General features: G+C 47.3%; 1 protein-coding gene across 2 annotated transcripts in view; it reads left to right on the forward strand.

Annotated features, from left to right (window-relative positions):
* Positions 1–5,994: 5,994 nt before the first annotated feature.
* Positions 5,995–14,052, forward strand: part of DUSP26 (dual specificity phosphatase 26) — a 37,546-nt gene continuing 29,488 nt past the window's right edge. Inside the window, exon 1 of one of the 2 annotated variants that reach the window (XM_083184492.1) lies at positions 5,995–6,080. The gene's annotated coding sequence lies outside the window, so the exon portion shown is untranslated. Of the gene's footprint in view, positions 6,081–6,619; positions 6,716–14,052 lie in introns of those variants that run through there. The other variant, XM_083184490.1, reaches the window with a different exon arrangement.

The following is a 14,052-nucleotide window of genomic DNA, read 5'->3' on the forward strand; positions in this document are numbered from 1 at the left end:
ACACCACTGGGGATGGCATCTTGAAATGCATCTGTCTCTCGTTTTTTCAGAATGTACTGACTTGTCAGTCGGTTTATTTCCCATAGTGACAATTAAATTAGTATTTTCCCATAATATTAAATATGATGAATCAATAACAATTTGTGCAAGGGATATTTATCATTCTGTAACAGCTGTCAAACACTTGCATTAGTCTAATTCTCCAAATGTTTATTTTTGAACACTTCATTTACAATCCCAGTAAATTCAAAATTCTTATAGGGTATACATATGTAATAATTATGGGATAAAGGCCCTGATTCCAATTTGTACGCTAAGGCTGACACAAGTACAATCGTAGATGCAGCTATATACAAATGCTTTGTTGGGCAGTCCCGCATGTATAGACATGAGATGGACTGTGTCAAAAAATAGACGCCGACTTTAAGTTTCTGAGTATAATTCAGATCTGTTATTGTTACAGACTTTCCATTACCCTATTTATTATATAATAAATATCGGTGCGGATTCACTCCTCTCCCTCCCCCCTCCAACATCCCCCCACCCCCCTCCTTAAAAAAACTTCTATAATTCAGATCTGCCGGATGCACTTCAACATCGGTGAAACAGCGGCAAACAGTGGTGGCATGTTCGAGTCCTGAGTCAAGCAGACAGAACACTGCAACTTTCAACACATATGTCGGCTATATCAGCGGTTCTGCATGAGAGAACTCATCCACATGTAGAAGCGTGCCCATGCCACGCCCCTAATACACCCACAACACTGTCTTTTTTGCATTACTTCCCAGTCTTCACCCATATTGGGAAATGCCTTGCAATGGTCTTCCAAGGAACTTGCAACTAATACCCCATTCACGCCTTTTTCCCAGGTTGGACCCACTCATTACATATGCACAGGGCGGGGACCCGGTCATTCAATATGCACTGCACTGGGTCCCCGCTCATTAGATATGTACAGGGCAGGACCTGCTCAGCACTCACTGCTGCCTGGGTCGCCTGTCAGTTCAGCCAGCGGCGCCTAACACAGACCCCACTGGCGTCGCTCCCCTAAGCCGCCGCGGGGTCTGCCACATATGTAGCTATGCCACTGGGCTCTGACCCCCTCATGGACCCTGCTGACCACACTGCCCCGGCAGCAGTGCGGTGTGTAGCCCATAGGCTACAATGGGCTACCACCATCTCAGAATGGTGGTAGCCCAGGGATGCAATGCGCTGCTGCCCGATGTTTATACATCAGGCAGCTTTTCATCCCCCATAGTGACCTATGGGGGAGGCGGCCGGCGGCGGTGTAAGAGGAATTGCAGCAGGGATCGGAGATTCCTGCTGCGGTCCCTCCTGATACATTTGGGGGATACTTAATATTTGCGGCTAACCCCCCAAAACACCCGTTCATTTAGCCGCAATTATAGAATGATAAATGGGCCCTAAAGTCCCTAGCTTGGACCTGATCTTTTTATTTTATTTTATTTTTGTGATTTTTGTAATGTCTAGGGTGCAATTTCCGATTTTTAAAGTGTGAATTTTTTTTTTTGGTCATGTCAAAACGTGCAATTTTTACTGCAAATCGCACACTACTACAGGTGCGATTTTCAGAAAACAGACTCTGAAGTTTTCAAACTATAACATTTGTAGTCTACTACTTGTTCCCAGATAAACTTTTAGCTGGCATCTTAAATCTGTGTAAGCTGCCACAGTGCCATCTAGTGAACAATTATGTGTACTGCAGATGCATAAAAATCTATGTCCCCTGTCACATTTTGATTGCTGAGAAAATCCAATAGTGACTGGCGTACCATTAATCAATTACACTAATGACAGTGGCAGTCTAACACCTGCATAAAATGTAATTTAACTGTAAGTCTCTATACCAGCAGCACAAAAAAGAGTTGCAACGCAGTCTACCAGGAAATTATTCAAGTCATTGTCTTAGTCAGGATCAAAGGTTAAAATATCTATCATCAGTTTGTTATAGTGCGCAATGCTGTACAGCCACTGCACTAATGATGTCTATTCTAGTCTCTGCAGGTCAGCCGCCTACCACAACATGACCTTTGTGCATTACATTACAAGAATCCTCTGTTGGTAAGACCTTGGGGTTTATGATCCTTCTACACTCACCACTAGATCTTTTCACAGGACAGCGCTGCTAATGCCATCAAAAGAAGGTGTTAGCTATCAAAGAAAAGGTTGTTTGGAGCTTGTGAAATTGGAGAAGATCACTCTTGCCATAATTTAGGGGTAGTATCTTTGGTACCCTTTACCTAGAAGGGCGGCCATCGCATGCACTAAAAAATCGCATGCGATGCGACCGATGCGATGCCCGCGATTTCCCATAGGGAACAATGTTAAATGTCCCAATTGACCCGATTTTCCTGTTCAATGTCTCAATTGACCCGATTTTTCCATAGGAAACAATGTCAAATGGCCCACAGAGGCCAAATAGGCACCCTGAAGTGTGAAATGGCCCCCACAATTGTTAACGCCACCCCACGATCAACGTCAACCCGAAGCGTGGCGAGCGCAGGTATACGCGTCCCCTCGCGGGCTTCACAGCTGTCCGCATCCCCTTGCGGGGCTCGCTGTGCTCGCCACACTTTCTATTCTCAACTCCACGCCAACGTGGATAGTGGGGGTATGAAAAGGTCGTAGGACGCGTACCGCCGCCCCTCGCGGGCTCGCTGCGCTCGCCACGCTTCGGGTTCACGTTGATCGTGGGGTGGTGTTAACAATTGTGGGGGCCATTTCACACTTCAGGGTGCCTATTTGGCCTCTGTGGCCCATTTAACATTGTTTCCTATGGAAAATCGGGTCAATTGAGACATTGAACAGGAAAATCGGGTCAATTGGGACATTTAACATTGTTCCCTATGGGAAATCGCAGGCATCGCATCGGTCGCATCGCATGCGATTTTTTGGTCGCATGCGATGCGACCGACGCAATTTTTTTTTACTAACGATGCCCACGATCAAAATCGTGGGCGCCCTTCTAGGTAAAGAGTACCGTATCTTTTTAGCTGCGCATCATTAACGGCCCCAACCCTTGTCCTACATGTTCTGATGAGGGAGCTCCTTGTTAACAACGGCTGCATCATGGCTGTCACTCCCCCTACATCACTCCCTTCCCCGTCAGCATCAGAAAGAATGTATGCACTTGCTGATACCAGCACCCCGCCGCCGCCACCAATATCGGCATCAACAAGTACTTCACAAGCAGTTGTCCGAGGTTCATGACCTCAGTCGGAGGAAGAGCGGTGGTGTCCTATGGACTGGCCCTTTTATGAGCAGTGCAACATCATCTTTGGGAACTCAGCCCTGGCTAACCCCATTTCACTGTCCTCCTCTTGCTATTTTCATGGCAGTGCAGCAAGTGAGGGCTATGTAAATGCTGCAGCATCACCTATTTATATTGAGGCCTCAGATAGTTGTGACATGGATTCCTGCTCAGTACAAGATGACATCCTGATTATGTCAGTTCAGTGACAATGTTCTTCAGCGGGTCCAGCGTCACCAGCACCTTCACCGACGCCAGTGCAGCGACTGCCATCAGCGTCTGGAATGTCACCCGCACCTGAAGCGACTGCCATCAGCGTCTGGAATGTCACCCGCACCTTAAGCGATGCAACAAACTGAGACTCCACATCCAAAGTTACATTCTAGTGTGCAGGAGGGAACAGGCCTCAAGCACATATCGGCCAACACTGCTTTTTATATTTTTCACCAACATGCATGTGTACTATGGACCATGATTTAGTGAAACTGCAAAATAAAAAGTGTTTAGAATTGTTTTACAATAAACATTATAAAAAACAGTTAAATATAAAAAAAATAAAAAAATGACACCTACTGTACCAATAGTTGTGGTTAACTACAGCCTTTAGAATAATAATGTTAGCCTTTGCGGTTAAAGTAATCAGCATTATTGTCATTGGGGGCAATAATAGGGAAGCGTGTCCCGTCTATGGCTCCAGCACACTGCGGATATCCACGATGCAGGAAACCAGCGATGGCATCATCTAGTCGCTGTCCTTGAGGTAAGGTGATGAAGCGACGGTGAAGGCCTTCCAGCAAAGCCTATGTGACCTCATGCATTAAAGTGCAAACCATTGATCTGCCCAGTCCAAACAAGCAGGCGGCTGTGCAAAGAGACTAGCGATCGTGTTGTGATGGTATTCTACCCCTGGAGAATACCATCACAACACGATCGCTAGTCTCTTTGTAGGTGAGATGGGTATTCTGCAGTTTGAGGTCTGCCTAGAAAGTGCAGGGGTGATAAGGCCCAGCACATATTGAAAGGTCTCACGTGACATGCGAAAATGTTCTACCCACTGGTCATCCTCATAAGCCTCCACTATAGACCAAAACATGAGTGCAGTCTCTGGTCCACATTCCTCGGGTAGTCACTGGGCTGAATCTCAATATGGAGGTAATGCTGGACATGATGAAAGCTCTTCTGCGAAAATAATGAAGCTGAGCACTCTCCCACTGAGCGATAAATAGCACTGTCCTCCTCTCAAAGTACAAAGTACAAGGCAGAACATTGTTAGCAGCTGCAACAAGCTCTCATTTGCTGTATGGAACATCAAAATAGAGCAATAAACCAGTAACTCCAAGCTACTCGGTAGTACCTCGTTGGCCATGAATAAAACAATGCAGTGCGCTGGAGAAAAAGTCCCCTTTAAATTACATCATCTTAGCCAGCCAATAAACGCTGCTCTTTAAACAGGCAATCAAAGCTGCTTTTTCAACAGTCAATCAAATCTGCCCCTTCCCCACCCAAATACACACACCTCCAAGGGCCATCTTAACAGCATAGCAATGCATTTGGGGCCCCTCCACATCCATTCACGGTAAAAAATGTAAAGTAATGGTCCCATACCATCTCTCCACTTGCTTCCATACAATGAATGGCTGTCAGCACTCTGATTGGTGGATAGCTCTAGGCATCACCAATCAGCATGCTGACAGCCATTCACTGTCTGGCTGCAGGCTTGGAAGCAGGAAGAGAATGCTACCTACTTACTCTGTTTGTGTGATTTACAATCATGGCGACTAGGCAGCATTCTCTAATGCCTCTCTATAGGCAATGGAGGCAGATGCCCACAACCCAATCTGCCCCAGCTCAAAGGCCCCTAGAATTGGGGTGGCCTTGGCCAGCTTCCTACTGAGCCTAGATGGCTCTGGCATTTCCTCCATTAAAATAATGCGCCAGTGGTGGCACTACTGGCGCATACCTACCAATCAGTGGCATGCCCGGAAATTTCTCAGGAGAGCCCGCTCCTGCAGCTCAATATCTGGGCATACCACGAAAGAGGTGAAGTCTCTTCTCTGGGAGAAGCTCAGAGAGGAAACACTGCAGGGCACCTAAAGGGGCACTGGACAAATGGTCTGTATGAAATGTTGCTCAGATCTGTGGGACCTGGAGACATATAGTCTAGTGCAGGGGACCTCAAACTATTTTGCTCCGGGACCCCATTAGACAATAAAAAGTTACTACAGGAGGTCATCACATCACGTGTAGTCAGCAGAATGACTGATGTTAGGAGTCTAAATAACAGACAATTCACAGGATTTTTTTTTACTCCTTGAATCACTGACGGAGATTAGAAAAGTCATCAGCCTGATGGTCAGCAACATGGAGTCGCGACCCCAGGCTGAGAAGGTCGGGACCCACTTTGGGGTCAGGACCCACAGTTTGAGAACTGCTGGTCTAGTGTGTACCCAGCTTAACTGACAGGCTAAGAAATGGAAGTAAGTAGCTGATTGGTTGGTATGTTGTAATGTCTTTATGTAATATATGTAATGTCTCCCCCCTTTTCATCCCTGCTTGATGCTGCACTGTAATCCACAAAAAAATCCTAGTGTGCGCAAGCACACATGGCCAATAAAGTTGATTATATTCTATTCTTCTATTCTATTCTTTCCAAAGCTTGATGCATCTCCCCCTTCTACTGTTGTTTATTTCACCAACGACCAGCCTCCTGTACAGGTGTTATTAACTTCCTGTTTGTTTTTCAGACAAGGATAATAGCTCCCTCTTATTTACTAACGTCTTTATTTATTTAAAAAAGAGCAATGTAAAAGTAAGTGCAGGCTAGACAGGGGGATATTTTCATTTCACATTAAGGTGAACTGACATTGAAAAGGAAAGAGTAAGAAAAAAATCAAATACAGCAAGTGACTGCCTGAGCTCTTCCATTATTCTATCTCTATTATCGCCATTGATTTGCAGGACTCTGCAGTGTTCCTCAGCATCGGGGAGTGGGGACAACAGCACAGAAGTAAAACAGGAACAGATGTAAAAACACTGGGGAGGGAGGGCCCTGCTCGTAAGAGAGCTTACAATCTAGTGGCCGCGGCTAAAATAAAACTTGTTACTGCAATATTGAATGGGTTGGTCGATTATTGACCAGGCAGAATGAAGCCAACATAATGGGAAGGTATAATTTCCATGTCTATTAATACGGATTTAGTCTAATGCGTAAGAGGAATAATAGAAAGGGTTTAAATAGTATTTTAGCATGACTATTTGGCTGTCTTTCTCTTTCTCCCTTACTAGCGCTGTACTTGTCACGGCTTAAAATAGATGTTTACTGAGCGGTTTCTAAGTGCAGCCGAGCAGGGTAGCAGGAGAAGGATTATAATTAAACCAAACAAACACAGGCATACATGTTAACCCCACACTCTCATTCACAATCCTAACATACGTTACACAGAGGTAAGTGATCAGTGCCTTGTTATCTTGCTAAATCGTTCTTTATGTTTTCTGCAAATCCCACAAGTTAGTAGATGAGAGTGAATGGGGAGGGAGGGTGCATGCTGACTTCTGTTGTGGATACAGGTGCTTTCTATGGCTAGTGCACAGCGCTATAACTAGCAATGAAACATGTAATCTGATTTCGCTAGTGTACTGTATATGAGAACAATCAGTCTCTGTAATGTGAAGATGAATTGAGAATGGCCTTGTCTTTACTTCTACAGCGGGGACTGTTATTATTTGTAATATTCTGTTCAATAAGCAGGGAGGAAACATTTCTAAGTTTCAAATAATGTGTTGCCCCACACCCCTTATGCTGTGTACACACAGGGGCGATATGGGCTATAATCGCTGGGAATATGGTCGCAGGCGACCATATTGCCAGTGATGGAAGTGTGCCCCAGCGATAAATCGCCGGGTGCGCGCTCCCGTTTTCTGCCCCATTGTAATCGCTGGTCGCAGGAGCTTGCTCCTGCGACCAGCTAATTACCTCTGCGGCTCCCCCAGCAGAGGATCCTTTTCATCAGCGACCATCTCTGGTCGCTGATGAAAAGGAGACACTGAGCAATATATTGCTAGCAATATATCTCCCCCCGTGTGTACGCACCTTTACAGCTTAGGTCAATATTTTGGCAACAAAATGTTATTCAGTAGCCACACCGTGTGTGTGTGTGTGTGTGTGTGTGTGTGTGTGTGTGTGTGTGTGTGTGTGTGTGTGTGTGTGTGTGTGTGTGTGTGTGTGTGTGTGTGTGTGTGTGTGTGTGTGTGTGTATTTATTTATTTTTTCACCTGTATCTCACATGTTATTGCTAAGGGGATAGTGATCAGAGAGTAAGGTGATACAGTAATAGTGATCAGAGAGTAAGGGGATAGTGATCAGAGAGTAAGGTGATACAGTGATAGTGATCAGTGAGTAAGGTGATAGTGGTCAGAGAGAAGGGCAGTGGAGAGTGAAAGGGAAGGACATCAGAGAGAGAAGGAGAGTGAAGGGAGGAATGCAGAGAGAAGGAGGCAGTGTACTGTGGAGGCCAGGGTTCCATGGAGTCAGCCCCGAAGCCTTGCGAGCGATGCGAGGGGAAGCGGTGCACTTCAAACTGTGTCCATGATGACTGTGTTGACATTCAGGTCGAAATAGTGAAAAACCCCATGTCGACCTTTTGACTATCGACCTTGCCCATGTTGGCCTTATGCTTGTGTCCACCTAATGTCCTGTCAACCTAGACCCATGTTGACCTGGACACATGTCGACCTTGACCCATGTAGACCTAGACCCATGTCGACCTTGCTGTTTGTCGACCTAGTGGTATCAACCCAATGCTTGTCAACCTAGTTGTTGTAGACCTAACAACCCACACCCGTGGCGAGCAGCAGCAGAATTTAAAAAATCCATTTCAAAAGACTGGCTGCTGATTGGCTAAGAGAGTTCTCTCAGCCAATCAGAGGCCACCCAGATGCCACTGCAGCTCCCCGGAGTCTTTACATTCGTTAAATTGCATGCGATTTGTGGCATGTAAAAATTGCCCATAAAGTGAGCACTCTCAGGGAGCTGCCGGGGGAGGTCAAAGAGAATTTGGTTTGTGCTTAGGACAAGTCGGACTAGTGTATTGGGGCCTTAAGAGTCTATGGCATTGAAGGATTAATGAAGTTGTACGGGCATTGGGGTGTGTGGCAAATTGTGTCAGGGGTATTGCAGTGTGTGGCATATTGTGTCGGGATTGCGGTGTGTGGCCTATGGTGTCAGGGGCATCATGGTCTATGGCATATGGTGTCAGGGGCATTACGATGTGTGGCATATGGTGTCAGGGGCATTGGGGAGTGTGGCATATTGTGTCAGGGGCATTGGGGTGTGTGGCGTATTGTGTCAGGGCAGTGGCGTAGCTACGTTTTGGGCGCCCCCCCGCCAAGCACCCCTACCCCGCCGCCCATGCAAACCCCCCCTCAATCCCCCACAGCCTTACCTATCGCGCTGGTCCCGGCAGCTCCGTTCTTCTGCTGAGGACCACCAGAAAATTGCCGCCCCCATACAGCAGACAGTTTCAGAGAACTGTGTGCTATATGGGGGCGGCCATTTTGTGGTGGTCCTCAGCAGAAGAACGGAGCTGCCGGGACCAGCGCGATAGGTAAGTCTGCGGGGGATTGAGGGGGGGTTTAACTATAGCACCGCAGCCCCCGGCGCCCCGACATGCACAGCGCCCCCCCCCCCCCGCGGTGGCGGGGGCTGCGGTGCTATAGTTACGCCGCTGTGTCAGGGGCATTGGGGTGTGTGGCGTATTGTGTCAGGGCATTGGGGTCTGTGGGATATTGTGTCAGGGGCATTGGAATGTGTGGCATATTGTGTCAGGGGCATTGGAATGTGTGGCATATTGTGTCAGTGGCATTGGGGTGTGTGGCATATTGTGTCAGGGGCATTTTTCTGTTATTAGACAGATTTTTTTTTTTTTTAATGTGTGTAGCTCTTCAGGAGGTTTATTTAGTCTCAAGTAGCTCACGCCCATTTAAGGTTGGAGACCACTGTACTAAGCACTAGAGAAAGATACAGTGGAGAGAGATACCAGCTCAGTGACAGACTGGGATTGAAAAATGACAGGAGCTGACAAGTTGGTAGTTTATCTCCCTCCAATTTACATCAGGGTTGCCGACTTTTACAGTCTCCTCTCCGGGAGAACCCCGGAAAGGAAACTGTCAGGGGCGGGGCCTGATGAAGACATCATCAGTCCCTGCCCCCAGTAATTCAAATCCCGCAATATGCGGGTCTCCGATGAGGGGACGGGGCTAAATATGTGCAATTTGCATATTTAGCCCTGCCCCTTCCATCGAAAAGCCCCGAATCGCGGCAATTCAAAGCTGCTCCCACCAGGTAGTATGGTACATGAGGGGCAGAAGGGGACCGCCGGAATCCGGGAGGGTTGCCCACCTTTCCGGGGGACCGGGACCCGATTTTCGGGATCCTCCTGGCCATTCCGGGAGGGTTGGCAACCCTTATTTACATGCCCATTTATTAACATTATAATGTGAAAAGCTGTGTTTACACATCCTTTTCAAATTATTTTAGTTTTAGTTTCACCTAAATGTTTGCGCGATCATAAATTGCTACAGAAAGTATGTATGGAGCATAAACACAAGTGGCCGACATTTGGGGTGGTAATCGGCCGTTTTCTTGGTGTGTCAGAAAAAAAACCTGGCGTGCCCAAGCATTTTATGGGAGGATCTGTGACATCAGCCCTGGGCTCAATCGGCTTGTCTCAGTCCCAAATTAGTGAAAGGGTCAGAGTTACTCAGATTTGCACAGTGCCAAAACCTTTCCATGTTTTTGGAATTGCGTAAGGATTTGCGAGTGGATAGCGATTAGCGATACACTTGCAACTAACACGGGACGGGTTTTCTTTCGGTTTGGGCGGCAGCTACAGTATCTACTCACAGTCATTTGCAACTTTGCAGATCAGCAAACCAGGCTGTATTAGACCTTCGGTTTTGTCCATTAGAGGAAAGAGATTGCTTTTGTGATCCATACTGAATCAGGCCCTATGTTAATAAATATTAATAGTATTAGTAAATTGAATACAATTAAGATTATTTTTCAAAGCACTTTAACTGGGCTGCCAATCAGGTTGTGTAGAATGCAGTTTTGAGATTCTAAATGTATTTAAGTTGTTAAAGGCCACAACAATGCTGCAGCAATCCATAGAGCTCTGACGGTTCTTCCTTTATGTGGGTATGATGTGATAATTGCAGGTTGTATCAGTAAGACAAGACAGGACAAGTGTGGAGCAGCTGTTCCACTGAAGTAATTGTCAGATGCACGTTACTTACTGGTACATGCTAATCACCTGGTGGCACTTGTTTACAGCCTTAGGCATTTTCCTAGGGTGCCGGCCACTGGAGGGCAGCCGCTTGGAGCAAACACACACACCACACCACCTCCCCCCCCCCCCCCTACTCCGTGCAACGCCGCTGCGGCCATCTCCCGCTGCCGCCCGTTCACCCCCCACTGTGGAGCGTAGCGGTGCCGGCCCCTGAGATCAGTTGATTATCAAAATTCTGAGAAGCCCTATGGCGCATTCATTATGTCTTCTACTGGCATTGTACAGTACCATATATCATGCTATAAGCTAGTCTGACCAGTAAATTACCAGTTATTTATTATTTAGTAGAAATTCTAGGAGGTGAAAATTGTCATTTTTCATGTATATCTTTTTCTGAAAACCAATAATGGGCAGTTCTTTCAGATAATCTACTGGTTTGTATTTATCATCTGCCACGTTTGTTTGTTTTTACTTATGGGGGTTATTCTAAATGGTTGGGTCCCCCCTGCGCGTTTGCACGGTGACCTATGTTTTGCATCTGCGCATGCACAGACGCAGTTCTGCACATGTGCAGATGCAGGGTGTGCGAGCAGGCATGGTGAACTATAAGTTCACTGTCCCGCTCGCACCTAGCAGTGCGGGCAGGGGGCGGCGTCGGGGGGGGGCATTCCCATGAAAATGCTGGTCTTTCCCAGGTAAATCCGGCAATGACACGGGTGCGGGTGTGGGCAGCTGACGTCAGCGGATGTCAGCTGCCCGTGTGGGGTGCTCGCAGATCAGAGACACCATAGAGGTGTCTCTGATCTGCATGCGCTGGAGAAATCATTTGCTGGTCGCCAACCCAAGGCTGCAAATCATCCATACACAGCGGTGCGAAGGAGGGGTGGCCAGCACTGCTAGCGGCGTTTGGTCCACATGCAACACTGCGAAACACGTGTTGCGCGTGGACCAGAATATGGTCCACTGGCCTATTCTGGTAAAAATTCTTTCTTTCACCAGTCCTTTTATTTCTTTTTTCTTACTGTGTTACTTGTATTGCACAGTGCTTATTCTATTATAGTGCCTGATTCAGCTTGAGTTGTAGTTTAGCAACAGTATAACTCTCGGCAGCAGCATGCAGTGGGCGGTTTTGTAATCGCAAAATTTTGTGCAGCCTAACTGCAAAGCCCGGTGCGGGGTGGCCATGTTTCCGGTCGCAGCGATGTGTGACATCACGCACCCACAGCAGCACGACCCGCAAATGGTCTTAACATGCCTGCATTGTCTGGGCTGCGTCCCAGGAATGCCACGTCGCTGCCTCCCGCCGGCCCTTGGACTACGGTTGCATTTTTCGCAATAGCGAGTTTTGGTAATTAGCGACATTAGCCAAATTAGGTCCATAGCCTTCTCATCATGTGAGAAGTATTATTTTTTATGTTGAAAGGTTCAATTTTAAAATAATTTTAGCTTTATCTTTTTTTTTTTTAAATGTTGTTACTAGTGGAACTGAAAGTACAAATCTGACATGCTAATACCGCAAAATGCAGGGTCGCACCGGGACTTTGAAACGGTTCAGTCCCGGAGCAACCCTGCATTTTGCTCTCTCTGGCCCCTTCAGCAACCCAGCAATATTGCGGTAGGACGAAGAAGCCTATTTTTTAAAAAGTTTGTAACGCCGGGTTGCTGCCGGTTTGCTAAACCCAGTAAGCCCTTTCAGATCGCACCTACAGTATTACCGAGTTGAACCAGCAACAAACTGGCATGAACCCGGTAATTAGGTGCGCTCTCAAACGGGTATGGCTTTCTGGTCCAGTATTGCTGGGACTTGTTAAAGCAATATCACAAACGTCAGTGTCCTGACTACTCCCATGCTGCTAGTCCCATCCCTGAACAGCTAGTCAGATAGTGCAGCACAACCATAGTTCTATAGATGCTTCTTATTGGCTTAATTTACATTATAGTGCAGACAACATCTTTCTGCATTTCCAATGATAGGGTAGTTACCTTTGTACTGTTTGGAATGTTTGCTGCTGTTTTTTCCCTGGTTCAGACCTTTGACTGGATGCTTGCTGGCAATTTTCTTGATCAGAAAGATATGGGGATGTTGGAGGTGTTCTGCAATTGCCCTGGTCTGCCACCCCCACCAAATCTCTATATGCAGCAACAGCCTCTCTCCCCAGCAGGGCAGCAGAGAGCCTGGCGGGGCCCAGGTATTTCTCTGAGGGGCGTGGGCTAATCATGAGAGGCGTGGCCATGCACCCTTAAAACAAAATACATTTAAAAATAGTACTTTAAGTGCTTCCTTGGCCACACTGCAGCCCAGCACACAGCAGCTGGGTTGATGAAAAGAGCTGATGCAGCTCCTGCTTCAAGGTATTAGGGGAGGAACAGCAATTGAGCCCCATCATCAGGCATGGGTAATTAGTACCCTCTCTTCTCACGGACCCTGCTCCCCAGTCCAGCATCAGTCCCTGTTAGCAGCAGGATTCTCCTTTGTCTGCATGATGTGCCCCGTTACCCCCAGGCTCAGGGGCGCCCAGCTCCCCTGTGTATAGCGCGCACCCATAATTTTTTTGTCATATAAATTTGAGTGGCCATGTATCTACACCCAATACAGCACCTGGGCCAGCTCTACATCCCCGGCTGTACAGGGCTGTACCAGTTTGCTTGTTGCTATATATAGTTTTTGTGGGGTTGTTTATAATGTTATGACTTTTCAATATAAAGCAATTTGTATAGTAAGTAAAGAAATCCACAACTACAATACAAAATTATTGCAGTTGCCGGGGGTTTCATTAGCAGCCAAAGAAAACATCCCAGGATTGGATGTGAGTGTCATGTGACTGGCTTACATCCCAACAATGTGTGATCTTTTACACCAGGCATGACACGCTGCTGCTGAGTGTTTCAGACAGGAACAATACATTTGTGATACATAAAGGGTCAGAGGCGTAACTAGTGTAAGGCAGCCCCCGCTGCCGCTTGGGGGAGCGAGCAGCAGCGGGGACTGCATAGGCGCCCACAATCATTATCCGACATGCTGCCGCCGTGTGCCGCCCGCCGGGAGCATGGATGCGAGTAGCCCGCATACAGGAGGCAGATAGCAGCACGATCATTGTGCTGGCCGCTCGTTGCCCCCCACCCCCCGCCTCAGGCGCACGCAGCGGGGCAGAGACAGAGGCGTCCTTTCACCTGCATGTCGCGTGGCTCCGCAAGACCAGAGAGCTGACACTGGGAGCGGCAGGCACAGCACGCAGCGGCGGGCACCTGGAAGTAGAAGCAGTGGGACATTGGCTGCAACGGAACTTCTCCCCTGAAGTTGCCTGTCACTCACTTGGCAGCGGCCTGGGAGGGGAGCAGTCAGATTGCTGCATGACAGACTTCACGACTTCGGCAGCAGCAGGTTAGAGTGCAAAGTGTCACTCATCTTAGTGTCACCCTTCCCTTTGTGTGTATACAGTATATATCTATGTGTGTGTGTGTGTGTGTATATATATGTATGTGTTTATATATATA

Source organism: Crinia signifera, chromosome 4, assembly GCF_055691185.1.
Source record: "Crinia signifera chromosome 4, ASM5569118v1, whole genome shotgun sequence".
NCBI lineage: Eukaryota > Metazoa > Chordata > Amphibia > Anura > Myobatrachidae > Crinia > Crinia signifera.